Here is a 24,685-nt window from a genome sequence, read left to right on the forward strand (position 1 = left end):
CTTAATGGACGCGCCGGCCCTGCTGGAGAGGTGGCAATTTGCACCCCCATTTTGGCACTGAGCTCTGCCCACCCAAGCGCTGTATCGTCTATCATTTTGTAAATGTTTTTGCCACCACCAAAATCAGCAGCGTCTTAACGGGTCAGAATTATTTGCTTGGTGGAGAGTGGGATTGGGCCCACAAACCGGGGGGGGGGAGCGGCCCCCTGATTTAAGGCTTTAAAAGCTGGCCAGCACCCAGCGGAATTGCCAAAGAGCAGCTTAGTGTAATTTGAGCCAGCTTGCTGGCCACAGACAAAACCTCACAATCACCTTCTGGATCAACTCAATTTGAGGGACTGCCTTCAAGGGCAGCCCCACCCAAAACACACCCAGATGGCCATATCTGCCTATATAGCCCAAATAATTGCTTACGTCTTGCAAAATGTGTGAATAATTAGCAATAAACGGTAGCACCGTGTTAACTTCGAGTTATACCATATTGCCTGAATAATATATAATTATATATAACCACCCCCCTCCATGTTTGCAATAGGCACTTGTTTCTAAGATGGAAAACTGTTGTGTCTGCAGTAAGTTCAAAAATAAATCCACTCTCCACAGTTTAAAAGCCCCAAAATTAACGATAAGACTATTTTTAAAAAATAGTCTAATCACCTCCTGGCAAATAGAAGGGGAAGAAATGGAGGCAGTGAGAGATTTTACTTTCTTGAGCTACTTGATCACTGCAGGTAGGTAGCCGTGTTGGTCTGAGTCGAAGCAAAATAAAAAAATTCCTTCAGTAGCACCTTAAAGACCAACTAAGTTTATATTTTGGTATGAGCTTTCGTGTGCATGCACACTTCTTCAGATACACCTGAAGAAGTGTATCTGAAGAAGTGTGCATGCACACGAAAGCTCATACCAAATTATAAACTTAGTTGGTCTTTAAGGTGCTACTGAAGGAATTTTTTTATTTTGATCACTGCAGATGGTGACAGCAGTCACGAAATTAAAAGATGCCTGCTTCTTGGGAGAAAAGCAATGGCAAACCTAGACAGCATCTTAAAAAGCAGAGACATCACCTTGCCTACAAAGGTCCGTATAGTTAAAGCTATGGTTTTCCCAGTAGTGATGTATGGAAGTGAGAGCTGGACCATAAGGAAGGCTGATCGCCGAAGAATTGATGCTTTTGAATTATGGTGCTGGAGGAGACTCTTGAGAGTCCCATGGACTGCTAGAAGATCAAACCTATCCATTCTGAAGGAAATCAGCCCTGAGTGCTCACTGGAAGGACAGATCCTGAAGCTAAGGCTCCAATACTTTGGCCACCTCATGAGAAGAGAAGAATCCTTGGAAAAGACCCTGATGTTGGGAAAGATTGAGGGCACTAGGAGAAGGGGATGACAGAGGACAAGATGGTTGGACAGTGTTCTCGAAGCTACGAACATGAGTTTGACCAAACTGCGGGAGGCAGTGCAGGACAGGAGTGCCTGGCGTGCTCTGGTCCATGGGGTCACGAAGAGTCGGACACGACTAAACGACTAAACAACAACAACATTTTTTAAAATACTGCAAGCCTTTTGTTAATCTTCATTCCCAGCATAAGCAAGCTAATAATAATAATAATAATAATAATAATAATAATAATAATAATAATAATAATAATAATAATAGAACCATAGATTTGTAGAATTGGAAGGAATCCCACATGTCATCTCATCTGACCCCCTGTAATTCAAGAATCACTGCTGAAGAATCTTTGACAGACAGCCATCCAACCTCTGCCCTGCGATCCTCAGAAGAAGGGTGGTAGAAAAATTCAATAACTAATCACTAATAATGACAGCCTGTTTTGCTGTTGAGCAGCTCTCACTGTCTGTAAGACTGTGCATCAAACCTCATCATGTGTGTGTTTGTATGCGCACATGCATTATATATGCATAATCAGGTGCGCGCACACCCAGAATTTCCTCTTCAGAATTGTAGCTTGTGGGAAACAAAGTTCATAAAAACTCCCTCAAATCTCAAACGTCAAGGAAAATCAATAAATCATATAATAAGGAGCAGGAAGGTTTCAGCAGGCAGAAGAGAACTTCTTCAGAACCATTTTCTTTCCCACTCAAGCTTAGGGATTATTAGAAGTATTATTATTATTATTATTATTATTATTATTATTATTATTATTATTCCATAATCAGCATTCCCTAAGCTTGCATTGAGAAGAAAAGAGCTTTCGGAAATGCGTTTGCTGCTTGCTGAAGGCTTCCTGGAGGAGTCTCTCCTTCACTGATGCGCTAAACCCCCGAAAGGAGCCACCTTGCAAACCCCGGTACCTTTTCCAGAGAGCCGGTGGGACTGGCAGCTCCGAGCAGAGCAGGAGAGAAGCCTCTTCTTCCGAAGCTCAGGTCCCGCTCGCTCACAGCTGGATGGCAACAAGGCTGATGTGCCAGCGGCAGCAGGATGCCGGAGAAAGTGAGCTGGAGTGGCTTCCTGGAAGTGTTTACATAGGTGTCTCCAATCTCCACCCCCCCATCCCAAATGACACCCAGGAGGGCTGGCTCTGTTCGTGCAGGCAAGCAGGAGGGAGGCCCTTGTCCATCACCGCTTCCAGGTGCAGACGATTGACGGTTTCCGCGCAGGCGAATAGGTCCCAGGTTCATTCCCTGGTGCCTCCAGGTAGGGCTGGGGGTGTTGCTGCCTCAAACCCTGGAGAGCTGGAATTTTCAGATTGGGAAAGATTATATATATATATATATATATATATATATATATATATATATATACTAGTGTCATTCAGCCTGTTAAGTAAACAGGCGCTAGAAAAGTGTGGGCACTCTGCACACACCCAGAGGCGTTGCTGCCCGACAATGAGTTCCGGAGCGAGCACCACTCCCACCGCTGGGAAAAGGGGGTAGGGAGGTGAGACAAAGGGAAGGGGGCTGAGGGAAGCCGTGAGCCCCGCTCGTCATCGAGGCATTTCCCCAGCCGGCCTCCAAAGGGGGCGGAATGAGGCCTGAGGAAGGTTTCCGAGCTGTCCGGGGGCCGAGGGAGGCAAGCAGCTTGTTTTCCCCTCCTGCCCTCAGACCACCGCGCTCGATTTTTTAAAATTTATTTTTAGTGTGAAAAGCAACGTGGGCCAGAGAAGCTCCAGTCAAGCCCAGCCTCTCCCGCCCCCTGCCCTCCCCGTCGCTATGGGCGGACTCCTCGTCGCCTCCGCCCGTCAGGCACCGGAAGAGATCTCCGGGACCTGAGAGCAGTGTGGAGCGGCATGGGCGCCCTTGGCAAGCTCAGGGTGGCGCTCCTGGCTGGCCTGCAGGCAGTTCTGCCTCCAGAGAGGCTCTTCGGAGGCGCCTCCGCTGCGCAGCTCCACCCTCAGCCTCCCGCTCTGGAAGCGGAGGCGGCCGCCGCGCTCTACGTCCACGTGAGGAACGCGACCCACCGTGCGCGAGGCAAAAAAAAAAATTGGCGGTTGGAGGCCACAGGGAAATGGTATGGGAAACAGTCCAGTCTCTGCGTCCAGTCCCTGTGTCCGTGGGGCACATGTGCAGTAGCACGGACACAGGGAATCTGGACGCAGAGACACTTGCATATTATTATATAGGATATATATACCCCGCCCATCTGGCTGGGTTTCCCCAGCCACTCTGGGCGGCTTCCAACCGAATATTAAAAACAGTACAGCATCAAACATTAAAAACTTCCCTAAACAGGGCCGCCTTCAGTTGTCTTCTAAAAGTAAAATAGTTACTTATTGCCTTGACATCTGCTGGGAGAGCGTTCCACAGGGCGGGTGCCACTACCGAGAAGGCCCTCTGTCTGGTTATGGAAGGTTATGGAAATAATAATAATAATAATAATAATAATAATAATAATAATAATTTATTATTTATACCCCGCCCATCTGGCTGGGTTTCCCCAGCCACTCTGGGCAGCTTTTCAGGAAAACTGACCTGAAATTCTCGCCATGCTGTATGTCAAAAGAAAACTATATGAAAATGATTCTAGTTACAGGTAGGTAGCCATGTTGGTCTGACATAGTCGAAACAAAATTTTAAAAAATTCCTTCCAGCAGCACCTTAGAGACCAAGAAGTGTGCATGCACGCGAAAGCTCATACCAATGACAAACTTAGTTGGTCTCTAAGGTGCTGCTGGAATGAATTTTTTTATATGAAAATGATGTGCCGGTGATATCTGACTCCTAGTAAGTTAGCGAAAATGTATAAGGCAGGTACAAATATCTGCTGGAAATGTGAAGGAAAAGAAGGCACCTTTTATCAAATGTGGTGGACATGTAAGGTAATAAAAGCATTCTGGGAAATGATATATAATGAAATGAAAAAAACTTTAAAATAACTTTTATTTAAAAATACAAAACCGGAAGCTTTTTAATTAGGAATTGTAGGTGCTGATATTCCAAAGGAGCAGAAAAGACTTTTTTATTATGTGACAACAGCTGCATGGATGCTATTAGCCCAGAGATGGAAAGAAGATGAAGTCCCTACCAAAGAAGAATGGCAGATGAAGTTGATGGACTATGCTGAAATGGCTAAAATGACTGGAAGAGTCAGAAATCAGGAAGACCAAACTTTTAACAAGGAATGGGGAAAATTTATAATTTGTCTTAGAGACCACTGTAAGCAGATGAAAACAGCAGGATTGCAATAACACTTGTGATTTAGCAAGTACTATGGAGACAATGGACTTATATAAAATATGGACTATTGAAAAAGATGCAATAGAAAAGGTTTGATAATAGGACCCGCAGAGGGGAAGATGGGAAGTCTTCAGACGAATCTGTAAATGTGGATATGTATGGTCGTATTGTTATAATTTTATATTTTAAAAATCAAATAAAAAATTATTTCAAAAAGAAAGAAAAAAGGAAGGAAGGAAGGAAGGAAGGAAGGAAGGAAGGAAGGAAGGAAGGAAGGAAGGAAGGAAGGAAGGAAGGAAAGAAACCCTGGAGAGTTGATGCAAGTCAGGGGTGTTGAAACTTTTTCAGCCTGCGCTGCAGCCCTGGGCCCACGCAGTGATGGTGAGGTCCAGCATGTAGCCTCTCCGGACTTTGCTCCCAGGTGCTGCTGAGATCCCAAGAAACCTGCTCAGGTCTCCATTAAAAAAATAGATAGATAAAGCTGCCGTCCAAACAAAGAACATTAGCATTTCACTTGCCTGTTCTGGTTACGGCCCATCTTTCCTCTGAGGAGTCCTCCCCCCATTTTATCCTCACAACAGCCCTGTGACATAGAGACTGGACCAAGGTCACCCAGAGAGCTTCATGGCTGAGTGGAGTTTTCCCTCTGGTCTCTAGGCTGAGACTCTATCCACATTTTGTACTTTCTGAGCGTGTGGAAATAGCTGAGGCCTGGACGGCAAGTCTTGTCCCATTTCAATACAGTCCCCAATAAAGGAAGCTGCCTTGCACCAAGTCCAAGCATTGTTCTAGCTAGCTCAGAAATGCCTATACCAGGAGTGGGGGATCTCAGGCGCAGGGGTCATATGTGGCCCTCAGAGTCTCTCTCTCTGGCCCTTGGGCATCGCCCTCTGGCCACACGTCTTCTCCCCAGGCCACACCCTTCGGCAGCCCACCCTCACACCCTCCTTGAGTGTTTTGGCCTGGCTAGAGGGGGTTCTTGAATTCTGGACGTGCCTCTTGTTTGCCTGGACAGAGGTTAAAGAAAAGTGTTGTCACGGACAGGTTGAACACAGAGGAATAGCGGGAGGAACCAGCTGGGGAGCCCCCAAGGGAAGAAGGCTCAGAGCCCAGGGAGCGGTGGTGGGATGACGACGAGCGGTCATAGGGAGAAGACCGGGAAGAGAAGGTGTTGGAAGCTGAAGAGGTAACAGGGTTTAGTGAGCTGGAAGAGTCTGGGGCAGAGAGAAGCCCAGAATCAGAGGCAGAAGCTAAGGCCGGAGAGGAAGACAAGAGCAGAGATGAGTCAGGCTGGTGAAGAGTCGCAGGTATCTCCCCCTCCTGCTGCGACAACCTCCCCTCCCTACTGGACTCCCAGAACCAGGAGAGGCATGAAAAGAGCAGATATGTTTGCTTCGTGCAGGCGCAGTCTCAGATTGCTTGGGGAAACCCTGGAGAGGAGGGGACTTAGGTAGTTGTGGGGAGACAGGGACCTTCAGCCTCAGCAACTGCTTCATGATGGGGGCAAGACCTGCCGGAGATGAGTTGCTGTGCTCATTATTCCTGACACTCCTGTGCAGCTCCTGTTCTTGCTAATAAAGAGTTAACTCCAACTCGCACAGTGTGATTTGCTGCTGGCTGGCTCCTGACAGATGCACACAGAAACAAGGCAAAATTCACATTTGCTGCACTCTCCACTTTTGCTTCTGGTCTCAGCCACCACTGGCAGTGTGGCCCCTGGAAGTCTGAGCAGAAGGGAATGTGGCTCTCAGGATGAAGAAAGTTCCCCACGCCTGTCTACTACAGTTTTTAATCTGTGTGCATATTTAATGTGGGGGGGGGAATGATAATAAAGTATCCTTCGGCCGCAGTCTGAAGTGGTGTAGTCCTCTTCTGCACAGGACCAGGCCGCAAGCAAGTCGTCTTTCCGCCCACAACTGGAACCTGGCATTGGGTTGTGCATGTTTCATCCCAATATAGAAATATGAGCACATATAACCGCGCTGTTAACAAGCCACTCCAGAGAACGAGGAGTAATAAAGAGCCCCCGAACGAGGCGAGGAGGGGGGGGAGGAGCAGCTGTAAAAACAAAGATTAAAATGAGCTAAACTCCAACAACGTTCGAGTCAGCGGCCTCCACATGGCAACGAAACCTCCACCCGGTTCGAGGCTGGATTTTGCCTTCCGTCGTGGGGTGGCATGATTTTCATGAATGAATGAGCATCTATGAATGGTGGAAGGGAGGGATCAGTTGTGTGCTCAAACCGGGTCTGCCCCCCCCCCCGCAACTCCTATTTTAAAAAAACGGAGGTAGGGCCCAGAGCTGGCTGCATAAGGCAGGCACAATGAGGTGACTATGTAGGGCAGCACATTCTGTGAGCATGGAGCAACAATGCCAGGCAAGTCCAATTTATTTTAGCACTGTTTCTAGCATGGACCCCCATGGGAATGGAAATCCACCCACAGAATTCTCCGGTTGTCGGGAACTCCAGAGCTTGAATCAGGAACCTGACAGGAGTGAGGCTGCCTGCCTGGGAAGGCAGTATCAGTCCCTACAATGAGCAGGCAGTTAAAAAACTCAATTGACCAGGCCTAGGGTTAAAGGTAAAGGTACCCCTGACCATTAGGTCCAGTTGTGACCGACTCTGGGGTTGCGGCGCTCATCTCGCTTTACTGGCCGAGGGAGCCAGCATACAGATTCTGGGTCATGTGGCCAGCATGACTAAGCCGCTTCTGGGGAACCAGAGCAGCGCACGGAAACACTGTTTACCTTCCTGCAGGAGCGGTACCTATTTATCTACTTGCACTTGACATGCTTTCAAACTGCTTGGTGGGCAGGAGCAGAGACCGAACAACGGGAGCTCACCCCGTCGCGGGGATTCAAACCGCCGAACTTCTGATTGGCAAGCCCTAGGCTCTGTGGTTTAACCCACAGCGCCACCCTGGTAGCTGCAGTGAATCCCGGGCGCTTCTCAGCCAAGGAAAGAGCAGAGAGTTAACTCTTATTGTCAAAGATAACAGAGTCGCTTCTGCAACTCTGGAGACCTACTCACACCTGTCTAGCATCTAGGCAGCTGTTCCCAGCTCTGTGCTCTATGGAGCAATTGCAGCAACTGGGGACCACTCCCCCTCAAATGAAATGTCAATTTCATTTTTCAGTTCTCCACATTTTCATATCCGTTTGCAATTTTAAAAGCCCCCGTGAACATTCATCAGCGAATTTGTTCTAATATGCAATTTTGCCCAATCTACACATTTTTGCAAGCCATTTTGCAAGCCTCAGGCACCATCCACCATGGGGCTGGTATAAACCCGCTTTATACCAGGTCCCAATAAGGTGGTAGGACCCTGAGATTTTAAAGAAATAAACACATACACAAGTCACCCCAAAGGGAAATTCAAGGAAGGTTCCAATGGCCACCACAAGCTCCCTTGCAGAACCAGAACCTCCAGCAGGCAAGCAGATGCCAAACGTGGTTCTCCAGCTGTTTTGGGACTACGACTCCCATCATCCCTAACTAGCAGGACCAGTGGTCAGGTAGGATGGGAACTGTAGTCCAAAAACAGCTGGAGACCCAAGTTTGGGAAACCCTGAACTAGAGGCCGCTGAGGAACTGGATGTGAAAACCCAGCAGGAACTATTGCTTTCTTCCAGCCCATGAAAGTCATCCCTGCAGATGCACAAAAGACAGTGGGTGATTATGTTGGCAGCCCTTGGACTTCATTTGGGGTGAGCAGATCCTGGAGGTGAAACGGCTGCTCATCATTCTCCATCCCCAACAGAGCCAGTGTGGTGTAGTGGTTAAGAGCGGTAGACTCCTAATCTGGTGAACCGGGTTCGCTTCCCCGCTCCTCTACATACAGCTGCTGGGTGACCTTGGGCTAGTCACACTTCTCTGAAGTCTCTCAGCCTCACTCACCTCACAGAGTGTTTGTTGTGGGGGAGGAAGGGAAAGGAGAATGTTAGCCGCTTTGAGACTCCTTCGGGTAGTGATAAAGCGGGATATCAAATCCAAATCCAAATCCCAACTAACCTTTGCATTCCTCAGCTAAGGCGAGTCCTCCCGACGTATCCCCAGACAGTTACCCCAGCCCACTGGAATACCAGCCTCAACGCACACACACACATGGAAAGAAAGAATAGGTAATAAACCCTGTATGTCATCACAGCTTCCTCCAACAATGGAAGGGTCAGTTCCTGTGAGCCAGGGACGGCTGCCGGCATTTCAATAGCTGGAACTAGGTGTAGCTCAGCTCCCAGCATCATGAGTCAAATATACAAGCAATTCAGGGTCTGAAGCTCCCTACCAGTCGGTATCTTAATGCTCTGGCAAGGGAGCAGGAAATGAACAAGCCATTCCTAAAGGCCACAATATTGCTGTTTCAATCCTCCTTTAATTTTCCACTGCCGGTTGTGAAACTCCTCTCTTGGCCACTGCCAAGGGGTAATTAAGAACAGGACGGCAGTGCTTTTTGCCAAGAGGTGAGGCCAGCCTCATGCTGAATCCAGTTTCACCTGGATTTTTCATGGGAAGCCAGTGGCAGAGTGTAGGCATGGCGCTACCAATGCAGAGCAACTCTGTGCGCAAAGTCCACAGGTTCAACCCCTGCTGCCCTACACTAGTGTAGTGGTTAGAGCAGGATGGCGTAGGGGACTGGTGGGCCAGATTACTACATTCCCCCACCCATTGCGGGGCTGGCCATTTGTCAATCATGTGGTGTCACAATGAAATCAGGTGATATTTCTTGCCCACTGAGGTCCTCAGGTGCCTCCTTCAAGGTGCTAGATTGCCCAGAACTCTCCGTGAGGCTTTGCAGGCCCGGCCGATCAGCTGAGCCTGCAAACCCCTTTTGGCTGAACCAGGCTTTCAGCTGTCCCACACCTGATGTTCAATATGGCATCAGGTGTAGGACAGGTAGGTGAGACTTCATGGTCCAAGCGGTTTAACATGTTGGACCAAGGCCTGGGGGAATCAGGGTGCAAATTCCCACTTAGCCATGATCCTCACCGGATGACCTTGGCCCAGTCACCAACACTCAGCAGGGCCTACCTCATACGGCTGCTGTGAGGATGTTGTGGAGAGAGGAAGAACAGTGTGTGCAATTTTGAGCTCCTTGGAGGTGAGATCAATATTTAAATAAATAAATAAATGGGTCTCAGATAGCAGGACTGAGAAGGAATCCTGCCAGAGACAATCAGAATTGTAGAGCTGGAACAGACCAAAAGGGTCATCTAATCCAACCCCCGGAAATGCAGAAATATTTTGCCCAACATGGCGCTCAAATCCATGACCCTGAAATTAATCCTGAAATACATCATTTATGTATTTCTATCAAGAAAGGCTTGTTAGAGCCATGTGGCTAAGCTGGAGCCATCAGCTTAGCCTCTTCATACACTAGGCCTGATTACCTCCCAATGTGAGCTAAGCCTGGCAGGACAGCTTACTCTATGGTCTTAGCTTACTCTATGGTCTTAGCTTACTCTATGGTCTTAACTCCTCTGTGCCTTAATTAGACTTGAGCATGTTGGTTATATGAGGCTGGTTATGCCACAATCTGTGTTTTCTAGGTGCCTCCAGCTGGCCCCTGTATGCATTTAAATACATGTGCATTAAAGTGGGTTAAAGGGCTCTAGAAAGTGATGAAAATGCTCTGAAAAGTCTGGAATGAATGAATTAGTAATGAGAAGACATGAAAACACGCCACAAGCATGTCAGGACAAATGCAGGATAAATTGTCATATATAAACTACCCCCTAAATCAGGGGTCAGCAAACTTTTTCAGCAGGGGGATGGTCCACTGTCCCTCAGACCTTGTGGTGGGCCGGACTATATTTTGAAAAAAAATATGAACGAATTCCTATGCCCCACAAATAACCCAGAGATGCATTTTAAATAAAAGCACACATTCTACTCATGTAAAAACACACTGATTCCCGGACGGTCCGCGGGCCGGATTTAGAAGGCGATTGGGCCTGATCTGGCCCCCAGGCCTTAGTTTGCCTACCGATGCCCTAAACGAATCAGAACAAGAGTTCAGTTAAGACTGTTTATCGCAGTCTACCCTCCTTGTAAGCTTTCTGCAAGAAAATCGGGACAAACACTCAGGAAACAGGTTGTCTGGAACAGCCCTCCGTCTCTTGAAACTCGGAAAGTCTAGCTCCAGGGGAGTTATACTGGGATGTGGGGAACAGGAGCAGGCTAAGCAACAGGAGTGTGAATGGAGGGGAAGGAGGAAACAGCTATTCTCCCCAGGTCCAACCTCCAGTATCTCCTGGAATGGCTGGGAGTGACGCCTGCCTGACACCCTGAAGAGCAAGAGCTGCTGCCAGTCAGTGTCAACACTACTGAGCTAGATGGACCAATGGTCTGAATCTGAATAAGGCACTTTCCAGTGTCCCCCTTGTTAGGGCTTGGAGCAGAGAGTCAGTTCTTGCCAATGACCCTGTCCTCCCCTTAGCACATCCTCGGCACCAGTTGCTAAATGATGCTAGCCTCCCTTTCCACGCCCATCAGAGCACACGCCTGCATCCTGCAACCCCTCCTTCGGGCAATCTCAGCCTGGGCTGCCAATATTTGCTTTGGCTCCCCTTGGCAGAGCTCCCTCCTCATCAGGAGCTACAACAATGAGGATTGTTGGGGTTTTTTTAAAAAAAAATTATTATTATTATTATTATAATTGGGAAATGCCTCTCTCCACATTCCTCAGGTCGAAGTCTCCTCCCGGGCCAAAGCTTTGCCTGGTTCTACACACGCGTGCACACGGAAGTGGTTTCGTTCCAGGGCGGCCAATCCAACCATCTGGAACAAATATCCCTCAAAAACAGGACCTGCTTCCCATTGGACTGCCAAGTTGGAAAGCCAAAAATCCTAGAAAGAGGAATAAAAAAATAACTGGAAGAATAAAGGGGTTCTTCTTTTATTGCTGCATGTTTTGCACATGATTTTGGGCAGGAACGGCCCTGCTATTGGGGCTGACCTTTAAAGCCCTAAACGGCCTCGGTCCAGTATACCTGAAGGAGCGTCTCAAACTCCATCGCTCTGCCCGGACATGGAGGTCCAGTGCCGAGGGCCTTCTGGCGGTTCCCTTGCTGCGAGAAGCCAAGTTACAGGGAACCAGGCAGAGGGCCTTCTCGGTAGTGGCACCCGCCCTGTGGAACGCTCTCCAACCAGATGTCAAAGAGAAAAACAACTACCAGACTTTTAGAGGACATCTGAAGACAGCCCTGTTTAGGGAAGCTTTTAATCTTTAAGAAATTAGTGTAGTCTAATATTTCTGTTGGAAGCCGCCCAGAGTGGCTGGGGAAACCCAGCCAGATGGGCGGGGTATAAATAATAAATTATATTATTATTATTGCAAACTAACCAGGGCTATTGTCAAAACGTTGAAACAAATGCTCAACACGCTTCTTTGAAGGAAAACCACAAGTTAAGCTGCAAACATTTTGAACTGAGCGCTTGGACTTCTTTTAAAGATTGATGTAAGACTTTTTATATCTGAAACGATCCTCCAAATAATAATAATAATAATAATAATAATAATAATAATAATAATATGAACAAGGAAACCAGATGTCTCCGCTGCTCAGGGCTAGACACTCCCCCCTCCTCCCGTATTTAACAAATCTGAATAGTCACTTACTCGAAGTTGCCAAAACTTCTGTCTCTTGCGGTTTCCATTTGACAAACGGCTTTTCATCAGCATCTGGGCTGCAGCGCAGTCAGTGGCAAATGCAGGACAGCGGGTGGCAAATATATATTTGAGAACCTAGCAACGCTTCACCGCTAAGGCAAGAACAACTCCCCCACCAAAGGAAAACAGAGTGCTGTCCCCCACGTGTCCCCAATTACTGGGACCTAACCACGGCCGGAACATCCATCTCATCTGCTCGGTTCCTCTTTCTGTTTTCGGCTTGGCATCAGGCAGGCACATCTGGAATCCTTAAGCTCCGAAGCCAGATCCTCTGACCAGGGGCGGATGGTGGCAATTTCACAGATGTTTATATTAGGCAATCCCCAATCCATGTTAACAGCATCTGGAAACATGGCAGCAAGCGAGCTCTCCTCCCGAGAGAACCTTCCCACCAGGATCCAAGGCCACAGATCATCTTCTCGGCTCTGGAGCCATCAAATCGTAGCTGAGCAAGCGGAGGCAAGTTTGCAGAATGCTCTGCTTTGTTCTGGGGTGGCTAGCAAATTTCAGCTGCTGCACGCACTCCTATTCTTCCTCCATCCCTTTGCTAAGAAAATAGTTTATGCCCTGTGCTCCATGGTCAGCTTGTTCAGGGACAGGGACCTTTGGCCACAGCCCACCAGTGTCAAGGGAGTCTTTATCTGAACTCCACAATTGGCCCATTGAAAACTTAATCTCTGGAGGCCGTGTGCTTTGGAGAGTCTGCAGCCTGTGGAAAACTGATACATCACTGGAGGTGGTGTGTGTGTGCATAAAGAAAGTTATCTTCCTCTCTGTGGTGCGGGGATGCGCAGAGGAACGAGCTGCAACTGCAGAATGCGTCCATTGTCTTTTTGACCACAAACCCCGAGCTTTAACCCCAGAGTCGCCGTTTGATGCTCACGTACGTGCAGCATCCAGGAATCAGGGCGGAGCATTCCCCACACAAACTTATTAACTTATGGGATACGCCACACACAATGCTCAGTTAACATCTTGCTGCAAGATGGCCCAACACCCATCAGCTAATTAGATTCCAATTTTAATATAAAATAAAATAAAAAGGTTGAGACAAATTTGTAGGTGGTGTATCAATAGCTATTGATTGCGATAGGTATGTTGAACCTCCATGTTCAGAAGCAGCATACCTCCGAACACCAGGCGATGGTGCAGAGTAAACAACAGCGTGGTGTGGAATAAAGGAAAGCTTTTGTGTTCTTCCCCTATCTGTGATACGATCCTGCAAAACTGTTCTTTCTTACAACTCTGCGGCACAGAATATGAGAACATAAGACACTAACTTTCTAAACCACACGACGAGAGAAAAGACTGAAAATGTGCTGGCAAGTTTTTCTTGATAAGGTTCCGAGGATCTTCAGCCAGGGAACCTTTAAGCGGGTCCCATTTGCCCTGTTCTGAGCCACCGTGGTAAACTTGTCAACGTCAAGAGAAAACCTCACCAGCTCACTACGTATTGTACTTCAGGAACACTACTGCAAACAGCCAGAGGGTGGCAATGTGTTCAGGGACTGGCAGGACTCTGGGGTGTGGACTGGGTGGGGGTGGGGAAAGGAGTCTGGAATCTAGGGTTGCCAGACTCAATAGAGGACAGGACTTCTGTGCCTTTAATTGCCCTGCTCTCTTTCGAGTCTGGAAACCTTAAAGAGAAACCCGCAGACCCTCTGCTTGGAAATTAAACAAAGGGTCTGCTGGTTTCTCTTTAAGGTTTCCAGACTCAAAAGAGAGCAGGGCAATTAAAGGCACAGAAGTCCCGTCCTCTCTTGAGTCTGGCACCCCTACTGGAATCTGACTTGGGAGAGGGGGGCAGTGGTTTCTATGTCAGGGGAAGGTACATAAACTGGTGCAGGGGGAGTGTCCCCCAGTTGCTGCAATTGCTGAATAGAGCACAGAGCTGGGAACAGCTGCCTAGATGCTAGACAGGTGTGAGTAGGTCTCCAGAGTTGCAGAAGCGACTCTGTTATCTTTGACAATAAGAGTTAACTCTCTACTCTTTCCTTGGCTGAGAAGCGCCTGGGATTCACTGCAGCTACCAGGGTGGCACTGTGGGTTAAACCACTGAGCCTAGGGCTTGCCGATCAGAAGGTCGGCGGTTCGAATCCCCGTGACGGGGTGAACTCCCGTTGCTCGGTCCCAGCTCCTGCCCACCTAGCAGTTCGAAAGCACGTCAAAGTGCAAGTAGATAAATAGGTACCACTCTGGCGGGAAGGTAAACAGCGTTTCCATGTGCTGCTCTGGTTCGCCAGAAGCGGCTTAGTCATGCTGGCCACATGACCCGGAAGCTGTACGCCAGCTCCCTCGGCCAGCAAAGCGAGATGAGCGCGCAACCCCAGAGTTGTCCACGACTGGACCAAACGATCAGGGGTCCTTTTACCTTTACCTTACCAGATCCGTAGAAGTCAGCCCCCCTCCCAGCCTTATAAAGTCGCAGTCTCTTGCCTGGCTCATTATGCACAGAGCAATGGCCCACCTTGACTCGAGACCGTGAGCCCCCATGTTGCATAAGGATCAGATCTGGGAATCCCTATAGAAGTGTGGTGGTGAACCGTCCTCTTCTGCAAGTGGTGGGCGGGGCCAGAGGGAAGAGTGGGTGGGGCAGCAAGTGCAAATTTGGCCTTTGCACACTAGGCTGGTTTCTACATGCAACACGCCTCTCTGGCCTCCATGCTAGCAATGATCATTTCACTGACATCTCAATTCTCCTCCAGGAAGCTTGGAGGAGCTTGTGTGCTGCCTCCAGGCAGCATCGTGTCCAGATGCTTGCCAGGATGAAACCACTTCGCTATAGGAATGTAAGAGCACCACTCGGGCCAATGCAGATGTGGCAAGCAAAGCAGACAGGGTGGCGAATACATGGCTGTCCATCTACTTGCAAGCACTTCAGCAAAGGAAGCTGAAATTTGTCACCCCCCTGAAGAGGGCACGACTTAACTGTTTCTCCCAGCAGAGCGCAGAGGAAATAACAAACGGCTCCATTGTCCTACACGGGAAGGATGACAGAAGCCATAAAAGTACATCAGAAAAGGGGTCCGCTGAAATTCCTCTCTGGGCAGGAGTCAGATCGGCAGGCGCTCAGAAAGAGGAGCCACATCCACTGGCCAGACTCGATGCACAGATGCAAGAAGCCACTGTGTGGTAGCATAACCTATTGTGGCTGCATCATTGTACAACTGGGTGTGATCTTTCGAAAGCCACTGGGAACTGTAGTTCCGAGAGGCAGTCTCCGAACAACTCTCAGCACCCTTAACAAACTACAATTCCCAGGATTTTTAATTTTTTTTGTAGGGGAGCTGTTTAAAGTGGTATAATAGTGCTTTAAACGAATAGTGCAGCTCATCCTCATGAACAAAAGCATATATTTTATAAACTGCTTTTGGGTGACCTAAAACAGTTGAAGTCAATTTCAACAACGCCTTGCCTTGGGGGTTTATGTGGAGTTTAGCTTCAAACGCAGGAGCTATTCTCTAAGCAGAAACATGAGAAACTCTGCTTTCATTTTTCATTTTATTTTTAAAAGGGGCAGTTTTCAAGTCCTCAAGATTCTAGACAAGGTTTTTCGCCGTATTCTTATTATTTTATTTAAACAGATTTCTAATCTGCCTTTCAGGGCACAATGCCCACGCAATGTGGTCTACAGTTTTATTCATTTATTTTGTAAGGGCGTTAGAAGAAATTACTAGTTACAGGTAGGTAGCCGTGTTGGTCTGAGTCGAAACAAAATAAAAAAATTCCTTCAGTAGCACCTTGAAGACCAACTAAGTTTTTATTTTGGTATGAGCTTTCATGTGCATGCACACTTCATTGGTCTTGCAGGGGGAAAAGCAAGGGCTGAAGTGCTAAGGAAAGCTTGATCATGTATAATGAGATAAGAATCCTATGTCTTTGTTCATTCCAGGTGGCTCCATGGTTTTAAGCTTGCTAATGAGTTGCAATTCAATTTCCCCCCCACAAGACCAATTGCAGACATTAACAGTCATCAACAGGTTTACCACTCCTATCAGCCCATCACCCATTCCCATCACCCCCACCCCCCCACCCTCTGAATATACATAAGGGTCTGGTGGCTTCTGTTTCAGTGTATCTGATGAAGTGTGCATGCACACGAAAGCTCATACCAAAATAAGAACAAATTACAATTTTAAAAGAGAGAGAGAGAGAAAGAGCTCAGCACATTAATGAAATACAGGCTGGGGTTAAAAATGGGAGATGAGAAATCTTAAGTATGGATGAGTGCTTTGTAGAGCAAGCCTATTTAGCACAGTGACCTAACAGCTCCTCATGACACCACAGTCTCTGACCTCCCTCCTTTGCAAGTTTAGGACATGATCCAGTACTTTAAGGCTGCCGTTCAATTCAGTCAAACTCTGGCTTCAGTTAGTGGAAACGAAAACGCCCTTGATTTAGCTGCTGACTTGAACTCTCGTCTCCCAGGGTCTAGTTGTCTCCTCTCACCACGATGTCACATGCACCGATTCAAAACGATTTGCAAACAGTATTGAGATCGCTTAGAACCGTCCTGACATCAACCTGAGCACAAATACTCATAAAAGCACAATGAAAATGATATTGGAAGGACCTCTGAGAATAAAGAGGGGGCTTTCTTAAGTCTGCCTTGCAGAGCTCCAAGACCCTCCTTAAGTCTCCTCCCCCTTCAATTTGCTATGACTCACTCCAATTCTGCGCAATTTTGATTCACTGCCATAGTTTCCATTTGAGTCACTTGCAGAATCAGATTTTCCTTTGACCAAGGAATGCTCTGGTTCCTTGGGCAGCTATGCCGTTAAGAGAAGAGGGGTGCTTCCCCCTGGTGGTGCTTAAAAGAGTTTTTTTGGGGGAACAGTACTGGCTCAGAACTGGACGTGGGCAGTAATATCTCAAGTGTGGCCACACCATTGATAAGAACAGTATGATATTGGCAAAAATCCACAGCAAAGAGTCCTGTGACATCTTATAGATAAACAAATTTATCTATTACAGCATACCCTTTCATGGATTACAGCATCAGCTTTCACCGCAATAAATTTGCCCGCGGGGTCCCATTGCCCTGCTGAAATTAGGCGCATTTATACAAAATGTGTATTTGGTGAAAGTGTGCATGAAATTGCATACATTAGTGAAAATTACATACAAAAATGCATTACAGTGGTACCTCGGGTTAAGAACTTAATTCGTTCTGGAGGTCCGTTCTTAACCTGAAACTGTTCTTAACCTGAATCACCACTTTAGCTAATGGGGCCTCCTGCTGCTGCCGCACGATTTCTGTTCTCATCGTGAAGCAAAGTTCTTATGAAGAACAGCTTAGGGAGCTGGGTATGTTTAGCCTGGAGAAGAGAAGGTTAAGGGGTGATATGATAGCCATGTTCAAATATATAAAAGGATGTCATATAGAGGAGGGAGAAAGGTTGTTTTCTGCTGCTCCAGAGAAGCGGACACGGAGCAATGGATTCAAACTACAAGAAAGAAGATTCCACCTAAACATTAGGAAGAATTTCCTGACAGTAAGAGCTGTTTGGCAGTGGAATTTGCTGCCAAGGAGTGTGGTGGAGTCTCCTTCTTTGGAGGTCTTTAAGCGGAGGCTTGACAGCCATCTGTCAGGAATGCTTTGATGGTGTTTCCTGCTTGGCAGGGGGTTGGACTGGATGGCCCTTGTCGTCTCTTCCAACTCTATGATTCTATGATTCTACCTCTGTGGCCCCTTCCAATTCTATGATTCTATAGGAAACACCCTTCTTCTTCCTCCCTCTTTTGATTCTATGATTCTTAACCCAATGTACTATTTCTGGGTTAGCGGACTCTGTAACCTGAAGCGTCTGTAACCCGAGGTACCACTGTATATTGGGGGGAATTGCTTTCAAAAGTGTGTGTGTTAGGCAAAACTGCAAACCAAATTGTGTATATTAGGGGGGAAATATGTGGATGGGTTTTCATGAGTGCTTGTTTTTAAAAATCCAGTGATATAGAAAGGCGACAAACCGAATTTAAGGTTGTACAAATGAGAGACTGAGAAAACGAGCAAATTTTACAGCCCTCCGTACTGTTGCTGTATTGGAAACCATTGCTCAGTGGGAGAGCAATTGCATGCCAAAGTTCCCAGGTTCAATCCCTGGTGTCTCCAGATATTAAAAAGGGGTCTCAGGTACCAGGTGATGTGAAGGAGGACTTTCTCCTTCAGCCTTTGGAGAGTTCCAGTATTATCAGAGTAGACAATACCCTACTAGTTGGACAGCCTGACCAATGTAAGACAAAAAGAGCCAGTGCAGTGCCCTTGAAGTTGTTGAACTGCAACTCTTATTCCCCCGACCATTTTCCATGCTGGGTGGGAATTTGCACTCCAGGGGTGGTTGGCCCGAAGTTCTCCATAAAGTTATTGGACTACAACTCCCATCAGCCCCAGGCAGCATGGTCAGGGAGGAATGATGGGAGTTGTAGTCCAGCAAATTGGTTTTCCTGGGCAGGGGCAAAATGAATGAATGCCTTCATCACTGCACCTTTTAACTCCACTTAAAAACTGGTCTGCACACACACACACACTGGCAGATATAGTTGCAAATCCTTCCCTTTTCCAGACCCATCGCCAATTCAGAGGGGGTGACAGGGTGGGGTGGAGTCCTTTGAGAAGCTTAACAGCTTCCAGATGCAACTCTGCTACCTTGAGGCCTCTCAGAACCACTTCAATTCCTCCTCTTCAGCCATCTCGCGGGCAGTCTGTTTGACAGGCCTCCCTGAGCTATCCGTTTCCCACCTCTCGTGTCATTTTAACAGGGTCATAAGGAGCCAAATGTTCCTTTCCAGCTGTAAATCAAGGAGATTCTTTCGTTGGCAAACACCAAAGTCGGGCTCTGTCACTAAGCTACGGCCCCTCTGTGCAGATAACGTCTGCACAGTTATCAAGCTATTGAGATGTCGCTGGAGACACAGAAATACTCGCCTTTACACAGCCTTGAGAACACTGCACTGCTGAGTACCTGTGAAACTCCAGAGGTGGGCCAGGTACTGGACACCTGTAAAACAAGCATCACTCCTGCTTTCTTCCTACCTGAGAGTTTGGTTAAGAGGAAGGGGTGCATCTCAGTGGGTGAGCACCTGCCTTGCGTTCAGGATGTCCCGGGTTCAATCCCAGGCTTCTTCAAGGAAGGCTGGGAATGCCCCCTACCCCGGAGAGCAGCTGCCAGTCCGTGTAAACAATACTGAGCTAGGTGCCCTAGTGACCCGGCTCTGAATAAGGCAATTTCTGATCTCCCAATGTACAATCTGAAGCTTGCTGTTTTGCCCACAGTGCTGGTGTAAAAAGAAATAAGGAAATCTGTAAGGAAATCTGTTAGAAAAATCACATGTATTAAACCCCGATCAAGTGTCTAGGGCAGAAAAGAACTACCCGTGTGTGGGGTGAAAAATAATAGAATTGGAAGGAGCCGCAAGCCTCTTCTAGCTCAACCCCCTGCAATGCAAGAATCTTTTGCCCAATGTGGGATTCGAACCCACGACCCTGAGATGAGATCCGTGCTCTTCCAACTGAGCTATCCCAGGTCCAGCTGTGTATTATCATCATCATCATTCGCCTGCCCTTCAATCTTAGGTCCCGTGGTAGGCTAAAACATTAAAACACGATGCTAAAAACAGTTTAAAGCAAGTTACTATCACAGAAATAAGGTGGGTGCTAAAAAATAGACACCTCAAGTGTCCGGGATAAAGAGGTGCGGCTTCACCTCTCTTTCTCACTCTTAAATGGCACAAACACACGCACACACGCTTCCTGTCATTGAAACCAAAGCAATGACATTTCCTGCTCACGCAGTTAAGAGAAATCCTGCTTCACCCGTAGATTTGCACTGTGATACAAGAGAAGCCTCTGAGTTGCTCAGCCTTTAGATTGCACGTACGACTGAGGACTTCAGGGATATTAAGCCGACAGAGTGAATCTGCGCTAAGGGACCTTGACTCCACCGTTATAAAGGGTAGATCAAAGTCAGCTAAGGTGGCATAATTGACCCTTACGAAGCATAATGAATCCTCTTGCACGCAAGCACACATTTTAAGATTGGGGCTGGGGGCAGACCCAGCTTGCCTCTGAATCTCACCACCACCACCCCCCATCTCAAGACAGAAGTTTAAAAAGGAAGAGGAATTACCAAATTTGCAAACAACATTCCGAGGTATGCTGGTTATTTGCAAAGCATTCTGAGAAGGAACCAGTAGCAACATTTAAGCAGCTTAGAAATGCAAGAAGAGGAAGAAAAACAGACATACTAGGAATTCCTGGCCTTATCCCTTTGCAAAAGCGTCCCATCGTCTTTCCGGAGCTTGTGAAATAAGTTCCAGTCTCCAAACAGCAGCCTCTCCTGGGTTCAAACTCCGTTTCCTTTTGGCACCGAGGGTCTCTGCTCTCCAGAAGGCTTTTGACAGAGTGCGCCGTCAGAGCAGACCTCTGAGCTCTCGGCTTGCTCCCCGTCCTCCCCTCCCACCCACCCCCTTCAAACCAATCTCCCTTCCCGCTACAGAAGTCTTGGAGAGTCTGGCTGCAAAGTTTTGGCTTCCTGAGTGAGTGAGCTAGGATGGGATAGGAGAGGGAGAGGGGACGTTTGGCTCCCTCCAATAGGAAGTTGAGGCTGCAAGACTGACTCAAGACACAAATGGGCTGCACGTTTTCTCCTTCTGCATTTGTATGTGCTTGGAACTTTTTAGAGGCAAGGCAAGTTGGGGTGACGTGATAGGAGTTTATAGAATCATGCACGGCATAGAGAAAGCTTTCCTCTTCTCAAAACACGAGGACATCAAACGAAGCTGACTGTTGGAAGATTCAGGACAGATGGAAGAAAGTGCTTCTTCACACGGTGCGTAGTTAGACCATAGCTGCCAAAATGACCTTAACAGATTGGACAACTGGACCAAAGCAAACAAGATGAATTTAAACAAGGAGAAATGTAAAGTAGTACTACACTTGGGCAAAATAATAATAATGAAAGGCACAAATACAGGATGGGAGACACCTGGCTTGAGAGCAGTACATGTGAAAAGGATCTAGGAGTCTTGGTAGACCACAAATTTGACATGAGTCAACAGTGTGATGCAGCAGCTAAAAAAGCCAATGCAATTCTGGGCTGCATCAATAGGAGTATAGCATTTAGATCAAGGGAAGTAAAAGTACCCTGTATTCTGCTCTGGTCAGACCTCACCTGGAGTACTGTGTCCAGTTCTGGGCACCACAGTTCAAGAAGGATACTGACAAGCTGGAACGTGTCCAGAGGAGGGCAACCAAAATGGTCAAAGGCCTGGAAACGATGCCTTATGAGGAACGGCTTAGGGAGCTGGGTACGTTTAGCCTGGAGAAGAGAAGGTTAAGGGGTGATATGATAGCCATCTTCAAATATATAAAATGATGTCATATAGAGGAGGGAGAAAGGTTGTTTTCTGCTGCTCCAGAGAAGCGGACACAGAGCAATGGATCCAAGCTACAAGAAAGAAGATTCCACCTAAACATTAGGAAGAACTTCCTGACAGTAAGAGCTGTTTGGCAGTGGAATTTGCTACCAAGGAGTGTGGTGGAGTCTCCTTCTTTGGAGGTCTTTAAGCAGAGGCTTGGCAGGCATATGTCAAGAATGCTTTGATGGTGTTTCCTGCTTGGCAGGGGGTTGGACTGGATGGCCCTTGTGGTCTCTTCCAACTCTATGATTCTAAGTCTCCCGCTGAAAAATTCAGGATCAGCTGCGGCGCAGCACCGGAAGTCGCTTCTACGCATGTCTGGACATGCATAGAAGTGACTTCCGGTGCCACGCTACCCATGTCTGGGCACCAGAAATTGGGTGGCGCCAGCACCCAGAATGGAGCCTCCCTGGCAGGTAGGAATTCCAGGGGGATTTACGGGATTTTTCCCAATCCAGGCTGCCAGCGGGAAACGGTTTAAAATACGGGGGTTTCCTGTGAAAAACGGGAGACTTGGCAGCTATGAGTTAGACGGTGGAACTCCCTCCCACAGGAAGCAGTCACGGCCACTGACTTGGAAGGCGTTGAAAGAGGACTGGTCATATTCATGGCTATGATGGATATGTGTGTGTGGTCAGAGGGAGCAATGCTTCTGAATACTAGTTGCTGAAAACCACAGGAGGGGAGAGCGGGCCCTTGTGTTCAAATCCTGCTTGTGGGCTTCCCCCAGGCATCTGGTTGGCCTCTGTGAGAGCAGGATGCCGTAATAGATGCATCACTGGTTTGGTACACACACACACACTCACACACACACACACACACTATGCCAAAGTCCCATAGCGTTGTAAGAACCCCAACCCCAACACCAGCTGATAAGAATCAATTTATACATTGTTACGTTTTCATCTCATTATCAGATAGCATGCTGGGTCCTCACCACCCCAATCCTTTTTGGAGTATCCCTGGCATGAGAAAATCCAGATTGAGGGAGGGGAAAGTGCATGGAGGAGTGTGCCATACAGGCAACAGAGAATTAAGGTACAGCAAGAATTATATCCACATTGCCCAAACTGACCGCGAGGATCCGGAATCAAGGCGGCCAGAAATTCCAAAGAGATTGGAGTAAATTTATTGAGTATTTGAAAGGTCATTGTAAGAATGTGAAGACACTAGCAGGATTGATACGAATCCTGAAACGTGATGTAAAATAGTATCTGACCATGGATAATAAAAGGATTTGAAATATACGGAGGACAGAAACTGGCAGCTGAAATGTGCATATAATTTATTAGGAAATGAGAAACCAATTGAAGGGAGGGAGGGAAGTTATGAGCTCAGTAGAGCAAATGCAATTGATTTGTTATTGTAATATTGCTTCACATCAGTGGGGAGATTAGATGGTTCTCTCACTGATTCAACCATTTCCAAACATTCGAGATCCTTGGAAATCGATCGGAGGCTTATCCACAAGAAGCTCACTCATCATTTATAGTGAATTGTAGTTTTCTGTGGTACCTTTTAGCATTTGTCTTTCTTGGTAACATTGATAACAAAGATTTTTGCAAGTAAGTGGTACCTCTACTTACGAATTTAATGTGTTCCGAACACACATTCGTAAGTTTAAGGAATTTGTAAATCGAATCCCATAGGAATGCATTGGGAGAAAAAAATCGTAAGTCGAAGCAACCCTATCTAAAAATTCGTAAGTAGAAAAAATCCTATCTAAACCGCATCCAAGATGGCGGACGGAGCTCCGTTTGTAAGTAGAAACATTCGTAAGTAGAGTTATTCGTAAGTAGAGGTACCACTGTAAAGAAAACACACACATATTGCTCTCTTCACATCACAACCACCTTGGGGAGGTAGCGATGGGTGGACCTGTCGGTTCTAGTTCTCTTGGTTTCTCACTTTTCCAAACTTAAATTCTGTTCTCCACATTTCTGCAGCGATTCGCGTTTTTACATATAAAAAAGAAAAAATCCTCATGAATATTTCTCCGTGCGAATTTCTCCTAACAACATTTTTTGCATGCCTTCTTGATTAATGCAGGCCTTTTTGAAAGCAATTTCCCCCAATAAGGATGCCTTTCCCCACGCAAACCATCAGCAGCAATCATTCAGGCTAGCCATTACATTGGAACCTCGGTTTTCGAACGCAATCCATTCCAGAAGACTGTTCGACTTCCAAAACGGTCGAAAACTGAGGCGCAAAGGGCTGTTGGCAAATTCAATTGAGAAAACTGACAAACATGCTTTGGAAGCCGTTCGACTTCTGAGGTGCGTTTGAAAACGGAAGCATTTACTTCCGCGTTTTTGGCATTTGGGTTCTGAAACATTAGTCAACGGAGACGTTCGAGAACCGAGGTTCCACCATACAAAGATGTGAGACATGCAAAACTCAGCTGAAGTGTCCCTGCCTTTTCTCTGCTTGCTCACTTCTGCTTTTCCTTGGACCTCTGGTCCTTCCCAGCTGTGATCTCTCCCTGTGCAATGTGTTCCAAACTCAGAGGATTTAAAACCACAACAACAACGAACCTGCCAGGATGTTGTTTTGTTACTATCTAAAAGTTTGGGTTTATGCTCTGGGACAGGGGCAGGGAAGCAGCTAGAATCTGTCACACGGCTGCTGTCAAAACGCCTCCACGTTCAACTCTCCTTGGTTGAGAAACTAATGGCGCAGTCTTAAATTGTTCCATGTGGCAGGTTCTGTTGCCTGCAGTGGCAACAAAATGCCACTACAGCCACTGCAAGGCGTGACTTGCTCCACAGAGGGATGGGTGAGTCATATTATTCAGCTTACGTTTAAAGGTAAGCCTACCTTGTTCGTGTTTTCTGGAAGAATGTGAGAAGTGCAACTGCCATTCTTCAAAATTCACACCTCTCCGAATTTTGCAACGCAGTTCTCCAAGCAACCAATGTTTACAAAAACGCATTATGCTTGCTGAAAGTGTATATAAAATG

General features: G+C 47.1%; 1 protein-coding gene across 3 annotated transcripts in view; it reads right to left on the reverse strand.

Moving 5' to 3' along the window:
- GJC2 (gap junction protein gamma 2) overlaps window positions 1-24,685 on the reverse strand; it is an 80,501-nt gene that overhangs the window by 26,188 nt on the left and 29,628 nt on the right. Inside the window, exon 1 of one of the 3 annotated variants that reach the window (XM_035129264.3) lies at window positions 20,553-20,747. The exons of 1 other annotated variant lie outside the window; for it this stretch is intronic. The gene's annotated coding sequence lies outside the window, so the exon portion shown is untranslated. Of the gene's footprint in view, window positions 1-2,315; window positions 2,495-20,552; window positions 20,748-24,685 lie in introns of those variants that run through there. One more of the 3 variants, XM_035129267.3, reaches the window with a different exon arrangement.

This window comes from Zootoca vivipara, chromosome 11, assembly GCF_965207765.1.
Source record: "Zootoca vivipara chromosome 11, rZooViv2.hap1.1, whole genome shotgun sequence".
Lineage (NCBI taxonomy): Eukaryota > Metazoa > Chordata > Lepidosauria > Squamata > Lacertidae > Zootoca > Zootoca vivipara.